The sequence below is a fragment of the Taudactylus pleione genome, unplaced genomic scaffold, assembly GCF_031769625.1.
Source record: "Taudactylus pleione unplaced genomic scaffold, aTauple2 ptg000066l, whole genome shotgun sequence".
NCBI classification, from domain to species: domain Eukaryota; kingdom Metazoa; phylum Chordata; class Amphibia; order Anura; family Myobatrachidae; genus Taudactylus; species Taudactylus pleione.
In genome coordinates, this window is record NW_028284468.1 from 4,292,951 (window position 1) to 4,302,441 (window position 9,491).

Below are 9,491 nucleotides of genomic sequence, written 5' to 3' on the forward strand. Positions count from 1 at the left end.
GTGTTTGTGGGTGGTAACAGGGGAAGGTGCTTGAAAACGGGGGAGTGGAGATCCGAACGCAGGCTTGCCTAATTATGCGAACGGCATTTTATGGGAGTGCATACGGTTTATGGGAGTGCATAATTAACAAAGTAGCGTCTTGGCACATGTGACATGGGAGGTTTTAACACTGACATGATTGTAGAGCTTAAGAGAGGGTACGGTCAACCTTAAGCTCTACAACCAGTTCCGATGGTTCCCGATGGTCTCGATTAATCCTTATATGCCCGGAGATGACGTGCAATGTGTATGAGAAGGGGGCGTATTTATATGAATTCCGGCCGCTTCCTCCCCTTGGTCGGCCAGCTACCAATCCGAACTTAGGGACGCAACTTGCGAGGGAATCATTTGCATATCCGGTCCCTTTTCCCGTACGACCATGCGGCCACTTCGACCGACTCTGAATGAGGTCCTAAATCTCTTGATATTTTGGATGATACTGTTGTCAAGACGTTTGCTCAGCTTCGATCGCAAAACGGTATCCCCACCCATGACTTTCATAACTACTTGCGTGTCTGTCCTCCTCAAAGTCATTTTCTATAAGTCCTTTGGCTCTACCTTCGTCCTCTTCCTTTATTCTTTTCACTTTACATACTCCATCCTTGAAAGGTGCTATCCCCGTATGATATAAGATTCTTATAGCTCTGAGTGAAATCGATAGATTGTCAGTCCAAACTAAATGGGAGGATGATTTGCATATTTCCCTATCTGACGAAGATTGGGACAAGAGTTTTCAAAATATATTTAAAATTTCTCAATGTATTAACCATTCAGAAATAATGGTTAAATTAATACAGAGGATATACCTTACTCCCGAACGTATGTATAAATTCTGGCCCACTGTCTCTCAACTTTGTTGGAGACATTGCGGGAGGTACTGTAGGCACCCTCCTTTATATCTTCTGGTTTTGCCCAAAAATTCAGAGGCTTTGGCCTGATGTATTTAATCTTATCTCTACAGTTCCAGGTATTAAGTTAACACTACGACCTGAGACAGTTCTTCTTCATCTTTATCTACCCTGTCTCCAAATGCATTGTAGATATTTCACAGGACATATCTTTATCGCCACTAGATTGGCCATAGCTTAACTTCGGAAAAACCCTGATTCCCCGTCCCTTTCTAAATTGTAGGAAATGTTCAAAGGAGTTATGACATGGAGACCACTGGATTAAAATACTCCACATCTGCTATTTCCCCCTTTGACCAAGGGGCAATTGTGGTTTGAAAAACTACTTTACCAATAATTCATTGTAAAAGTCAGTGTTAGGTACTCCACCTGGGTTGGGTATGATATCCCGGCTGTCGGGATGCCTGTAGTCAGAATACCGAGAGCGGCATCCCGACAGCCAAAATCCCGACATCCATTGGACTGAATGGTGAGTAGTTTTCTAACCTCTACCCTAACCCACCCTTCCCGGTGCCTAGCCCTAACCCTCCCTCCCCGGCGCCTAAACCTAACCTCCCCCCAAGTGCCTAAAACTAATCTCCCCCTCCCTGCACCCGAATCCTCCCTCCCCGATGCCTAACCCTAACCCACTAGATTGTTAGCTACTAGGAGCAGGGTCCTCCTCCCCACTGTCTCACTGCCTTTTTCTCTAGCACTTCTATGACAGCCTTCACCTTCAGAGCTGTTCTGTGTATGGAGAATTGTGTTGCTAATTGTTACTTGTGTTCTGTTTATATTTTGGTTACTGTATTGTAATGTAATGTTCTGTGTACCCTTTACTGTATGTACGGCGCTGCGGACCTCTTGTGGCGCCCTATAAATAAAATGTAATAATAATAATAACCCGCCCCCTAATGCCTAACCCTAACCCCGCTTGCTAACGCTACCCTTCCCCTGCACCCCGATACTTACAGTACCTTCGGAATGCCGACGGCCGGGATATTGGTGCCGGGATCCTGACCTGACTGGATTTTGGTGCCGGTATTAATACCGTCGGCATCCCGCACGCCAGGATGCCGACTACATCCCATTCCACCTTTATAATGAGTAGGGGCTGTTGATTTAAACTACAGATATATATGGGAATTTCTCTGCCCATTTGTTTGCCTGTATGTTATATTGTACCTAATAAATAAGAATTGCTTTTCAGTTTTGCCCACTTATTTGCACAGATGAATTAGGATTGTACCCCTATCCTCTCCCCTTTATTCCCTTTTTGTGACCCCTTTTGTTTATATTGAATCAATGCTGTAATTGATATGTGTAGTTTTGTCTCATTCTTATTTCTACTTGTAATTATATATATTTGTGTTTTCTTTTTGATGTATCATAGCAATTCTTTGGCTGTATTTTCAAAATGTTTAATAAAACTACAAGTTAAAAAAAAAAACTTCTGTTGCTGCTGTAGTAAGGGAATACTCTTACACTGGAGAAGCAAAATATAAAATACTGCATGAGCAGCACTAAAATTATGACAATGTGTAAAATGTAAATATAGTCATATTCATCATCATCATCATCATTACTAAGCTACGGAGTGTGGAAGTGTGGTTGTGATCACCACATACCCACTTGGCAGGGGCGTGACTAGACCTAGGTGGGCCCCTGTTCATGGGGTCCCCTAAGCCCCCTACTGCGGCTCCACCCCCCCTCCTCTACTTACCTCTGCTCCATGGTTGTAATCATTCAGAGTGTGCTGCGTAAGACAGGCACATCTCCTCCCCCAGTCAGCTCTGACTCTCCTCACTGACTGATGCTGGGAGGAGGCGTGGCCGTGCTGAGCCTGCTGGGACATCTCCGAATCACGGCCATGCCTCCTCTAAGTATCAGTCAGTGAGGAGAAATGGAGGTGGAGCCAATCGGAATGGCAGATGTGCCATGGTAGATGTGCACACAGTGTTGGACTGACACTTGTAGGGCCCACCTGGGGAATACATTGGTAGTGGCCCATGCTTAAGGGGTGTGGTCATCCACCAGAAGGGGTGTGGCCAGCCACCACAGATGCTTGGCTAACCAATAAACTATAGAAAGGAATCAAGCCCTCATGTTGATCAGTGATCATGCTCTTCCAGGTAACTGATTGTCTATAATTTGAGGTCTGGAACCTGACACCTAGAAGAGGGGGTGAACCCACAGGCAGTGGGGCCCATCAGGAATTTCCCCTGTACCCCTGTGGGCCAGTCCAACTCTGCCTGTGCAGCACACTGCTGAAGGAGGACGAAACCACAGCTTGACTGGCAACGTAGGTGCTGGGGGATGGCCGGGCCCCGGAGGCGGCTCGGGCCCCATAGCAGCTGCACCCCCTGCTCCTACGGTAGTTACACTAGTGCCACTTGGTCTTCTTGACGCTCAGTGATCCTGATCTCCAGACCTGCTGCAAGTAATAAGGAGTCATTGCTAGAGCTGACACAAACAAAAAAAAAATGTTTAGGTTGCACTGTGCTGATAAACACAAGAAAAGAAATTGCAGATGCACTACGCGATCACTATTCAAATTTAAATGTATATTGTCATTATATATCATATCAGAGGTAGTTAGCATATCGTTGGCCAATGATATGGGCCTGCCCACCAGCGGCAAGGTCACCTCGTCGAGCAGGTCCATAACACTCTGGTGTTCGCATCTTGGGCACAGGGCACACTATCGATTCCTACCTATCTATACACTGATTGTGGTTCCAAAGCACAACAAGTTATTATTCAATATAAAAGCAGATGGTTACACGTTGTGATCTAAATACAATTAGTGCAAATAAATCATACAGTCACAAGATACAGTCGTTACATATGCACGCGCTCTGGATCCAGATCCCGGCATCAAAGATGAAACCTCCGTCAACAGCAAAGCAAGAAGACTAGCATCTAGTTTCAGAGAGCCTACATATATACTCTTACAGAGATAGACAATACAACAGAACAGGTTGGCATGATTCCAGTGGTTCGTCTTCCTGGTTCTTCTGTTACTGTACAGTTCATAGGTCAATTCGTATGGTCACAGTCCAGCCTCCAACAGCTCTTTGTGTCCAATTTCCCGCTGCATAACAAATGTAAACTGGCTGCATTACAGGATACATTTCAATACCTAACTCTCTATGATCTATAACTTGCAGACACATGTTGCGATTTCTTCCCTGATGGAACCGGAAATCTGCAAGACACAGTGGTTTAGGATGACACCAAACATGGTCTGCTTATCATGTACTAAACCTTAGATATCAAATAATATGTATTTCACAACATTACTAATAATGAATAAAACCTTAAATATTAACCTTAATGCTATGGAACCTTTTTATGTAAGTGTGCAGAGTGTAAGTATTGGGGTATTAAGAAAAGATGCTAGTTAGCGTTGTGCAACAACGTGTTTTGTGGAGCACACCGTGGTACGTGTTTTGCAGGGTTGATCATATTATATGTTTTAGTAACTGTCTGTATTTATATAATGAGGACTTTTAACATCTTTCTATTGCGTGGGAATCGCACGACGCTAAATAATAGCATCGCCGTATGTACTTATGTGTGAGATTCGCTAAAATGGCGCTGGGCCGCCAATTGCAAAATGGTGTCTTGCGGCCATTCGCAAAATGGCGTTGTGCAAATTTAATTTTAAACAGATTCTGTCTCAGCCAATTATCCAGCTTCAACAACCCAGCCAAAGACCTCCCCAGGGCATCACACGAAAAAAAGAGTGACAATGAAGTGTTCTAAAGTATCAGGTGTGTGAAGGTAGCTATTAAGTGATGGAAATAATAATAAAGGTAAAGAATATGTGAAAAAATACGAGACAGATAGACAAACATAAGTGATATAAAAAGTGACTATATGTATTAAGTGGTGATGCCCTGAAGAGGCCTAGCCAGAACAGCTCACGGGGCCCCAACTGAATATTCACTATATTACCAGTGATGATATATCTGGTAAAGGTATCCACATCAATCTATAAAATATACATAAATTTCAAGAAATATAGCAAGGGAACATCCTATTACGAGCAATCACTCCATATTAAGCATATGTGAGTCCTGTATTTAATATGATTATGCTCCAAACCGGATAATAGTAATTATTCAGATTAAGTTCTGGGAGATCACGTCAATAGAAAGATTGATGCCTATTAGAACATCTCAACAGTCCATCTGTACATTAACCATCTGCCTTGTCTCTACCTCTTCAGTGATACCCTTGCTCTCTTCCCTTCTAATTCAGGATGCTTTGCTTTTCTCTCATCTTCATGGCATTGCGTTGTCTGCATACTGGAGATAGTGTAGTAATTGATCATAGACAGATCTCATAGTATTTGTTTAACATCAATCCTATATCTATACATACTTGCGGTGAGTAGGGTCCATCCCATCTTTTTAACTATAATGTATTTGTTTTTCATTATTTATTGATCTGTTGGATTATTTACATATATTGAAAACCTAAAAATGACTTTGACAAAAATATTATGTAGCTTAAATTAAGCTCTATGGGGGTATACTGTATATTTTTATGGCCGAAAGGGTGCACAGGAATATTCCCAGGGAAGGAGCTCAGGTCTTATTCTCGGATTATGCTCTTTGCATTTCAATCAGAGAACATCATGGAGCACACACACAGGACACATGACAATACCAGCATGTGCTTTGCTTAGGAAGCTACAGCGGTGTCAGTGCTAAATACAGGTCAGCTACAGTACTTTCAGCTAGAGGCAAACATATTCACTAACCGGGAATAGGGTGGGTATAAAAGTATGGCTGGAGAATACTGGGAGATGAAGCCTCAGGGGCAGGTACTTCAATAGTGACAGGAGTTCAACAGGAACCGGGAGTTCAATTAGCTGAGCATGAGTCCTCCTTTAATCTCAGAAGGTGTTTCTGCTTTGATCTGAAGGTGTCTCTCATTGCTTTCAATATCAGCAGGATACAGGGACTTCTGTGGACATGATTAGGAGAATGAGATCTGTGGCTGCAATAATTTTCTACTTCCAGCACTATGGAATTTATATGACATTAATTTGACATTTGACTCTTATTTAGTGCATGAAATCAAACATATTGATTTTAGTTAGAAAAAAAATGCAAAAAGCTTTCATGACATGTTCATGTTTCTTTTAGTGGTGAATATTGTAAGGATGTGTTATTACATTTGTTAATGTTATCAAATATTCGTTTATATACAGTAGGACTTGAGGGATGTATAATTTCCCTCTCAGTTTGTTTCCCATTTCAAATTTAGGGATCAACAAATGTAAAAATAAAAACAAAAAGTAAAAACAAAATGAACTATTAAAAATAAATAAAAGTTAATTACTGCAGATTTGTTGAGTAACGTCAAATAAGCTTCAGTACTCATAGCGTGCGATGAGGTTAGCAATTCCTGAGTAAGGTCAGACCTTGTGCAAGTGTGCGTGAGGCTGCGATGGTACTCGATGTTAGTGATGGTTGTGCGGTCTTGCTAAGTATTACAGATGTGTGTAAGGTAAGGTGGGCGTCCTTATGTTGTGCTGCGACGGCATAGTGATCGCAATGGATTAGCATATCATCGCAGTGAAACTGCGTGTGTAATCGCTATTGCAATCGCAGTTACGATCCATAATGAATCAGGCCCTCTGTAGTCGCCTTAGTGATTCTATAACATAAATAAGGAAACCTAACACCTGCTTAGGTAGCACTTTACTATTAATTTAAAGCTTAAGAAGCCTACAAGAGGATGTACGCTAAATGCAAATAATAGTGCAAAAAGCTATTATGTAACCTTAAGATCACAAGATACAGTACATGAGTGTTTCTATAATGGCTGCAGGGTGTCTGGTGCACAAGAAAGCCAACACCGGTATTAAATAATTGTTGTCCACACCAATAGGTTGAAGCAAAATAAAGGTTTTTACTGCAGTTTTCTTGTCAGGATAAAAAATAAACAGCATACAGAACCAGCCCCCTTTGTGACCCAACATGGACATGCCCAACATAGGCTTCTTTCCACAAGAGTTCTTTAAAACATTTTAGACTTGCTATTTAACTAATCTAAGGTTACATGTCAAAATACGTAAGCAGTCTACTGTATGTCAACTTTTTGCTAAGGAATAAGCAGATTTAGGGGCTGATTCAGACCCGCTCGCAAGAACACAGCGCTCACAAGCGGGTCGATGTTTGCCCCCTGCGCATGCGTCGCCTCCAGCGTGCGCATGCGCGAGCCCCAGCGAGCGACTAAAGTTCAGTCGCTCCTGGGCTCACTACAAGATGGGGCGGTTGTCAATGTTGATTGACAGCACGCCCCGTTTTGTAGGCGGGGAGGGGGGGTGGCTGCACAAATGCAGGCGTTCCCTTAGGAACGCCTGGCGTTTGTGGGCGGCCCTACTAACATCACTCGTGATGTCAGTAGTGGACTTCCTGCTCTATTAGAGCAGGGATTCCACTCGGGCTTGCGAGAGCTGAGACCCTACCACAGGGTCTCCTCGCAAGCCCGATGGTCGCAATAATCGCGACCATCTCCAGCCTGCTCGCAAGCTGTGAGCGGCTCTGAATCAGGCCCTTTATCTCTTAAAGACGAATGTCCAAAATATTTGTCCTTGATAGTCAGCTCTGCAGACAAGTTCATTTTAATTGACTCAGAGTCTTCAGCCTTCATCCTGGCACTATGCCATCCATTCGTACAATCAGACAATTCAGACCCTCCTGAGGTGTGGGCTTCTGCATTCTGTAGATTACAGCTCAGCACAAGTATTAGTGCACTGTAAGACAAAAACATAGTTGCTACTTTCAGCTACATATCACAGGATCATGCATCAGCACGTTCTTTACAATTTAAAAAATATATATTTCTATATTTCTGCAAACTATGCATTTCTTATAACTATTTTCCTATTACCTTCACACTCTTTATACCATCTTATACTTAACTCATAATTACCTGGTACCTTATAGTTGGCCATCCATAACATTCAAGCTTTGCATGGAATCGGTATGTATGACAGCTGACGTGAGGTCGGCGGTTGAAATCCTAATGCTGGCAGCCCGATGGGTGAATATCCCAACAGCGGAGGTAAGTAGACTATCCCTACCCCTTTCCCGCCCTAACACTAATGGTGCATACACACGGTCAGATTTTTCTCCAGATCTGAACGATAATGATTTAAAAAATCATTCAATCGTTCATATCTGAAGGAAAATCTGACATATCTGTCAGATCTGTCAGATGAACGATTTGAACGATGCGCGTTCCCGATGGTCAGATAATGATATCTGACATCTGATGTGTTTGCAGTCAGACTTGGACGATTCCATTCATTTTATTGCACTCAAAAATAGTTCAAATCTTTGGTAAAATCGTTGAAATCATTCAATCGTTCATCTGACAGATCTGACCGTGTGTATGCTGAATAACCCTCCCTTAGAAAAGCCTAACCCTAACCTCCCCCCAGGGGTGCCTAGATCTTACCCCACCTTCACGCCACCCTAAACCTAACCATCCCAGAGGGCTGCCTAACCCTAACCCCCCCTTCCCCTAGCCTAACCCTACAGGGGCCTATGCATTAGCAGATCTTTCTGTAAGATGAAAGACAAAAGATTTATCCCTTGAAAACTCCTGGGGCTGCTGTGACAGATATCTGTCATGTACATGACAGATTTTTGCAACGACGAACGACAAACGATATTGCATGACATCATTTAGAGAGTGGATTTTTTTTTTAGGTTTCTATCCATTTTCATTAAAAATATCGTTCGTTGTTCTTCATTTACCACGACAGATATTTCTAATATCTGTCAGCGATAAACGATAATTGACCAACATGTTGGAGAGACAAAAGACAAAATATGTCGGCCGCGGGAGTGCGCATTTTCATCGTTCAGGGCCTATCCATTAGCAGATAAATTGAACGACTGAACGATAAATCATTCATTGTTCAAATTTATCTGCTAATGGATAGGCCCCTTAACCCTCCCGGGGGTGGGGGGGGTTATAACCCTAAGTCCCCAGTTTCCCCTGGGAATCCCTAAACCTAACCCCCCCACCATGGCTAAGATGTGCTGACGCCCGGCTTCAGAAAACCCTGCTGGGCCCAGGCGAAGATGGGGGAGTGACCTAATCGTGGGAGGTGTGGCTGCACCCCCTTGAACAAAAAAAAACAAAAAACACAATTTTGCAGTGTGCGCACTAGGGAGGGGGGCCTGTGAGCCCCTCAGCCCGGTGCAAAGCCAGGGGGGGCATGATCAGTGTGATCGCTGGCTAGGGGGGCGCTCCGAGCCCCCTCAGCCCAGCGTAAAGCCAGAGGGGCACGATCAGTGTGATCGCTCCCCCCCACAGGCATAGGAGACTGCTGTGGCTGCTGCTCAGCAGCCACTAGCAGTCTCCCACTGCAGCTCAACACACGTTGTGTGCTGGGCTGCTGTGGTGAGGGAGGAGGGGAGGCGGCATCGGACCCGGGCCCCCGCTGGGTCCCTCAGGAAGCCCGGGCCCAGGTAATCTGTACCCGCTCCGCCCCCCTCTCGGCGCCCCTGGCCAAGAGAGAGGAGGGGGCCC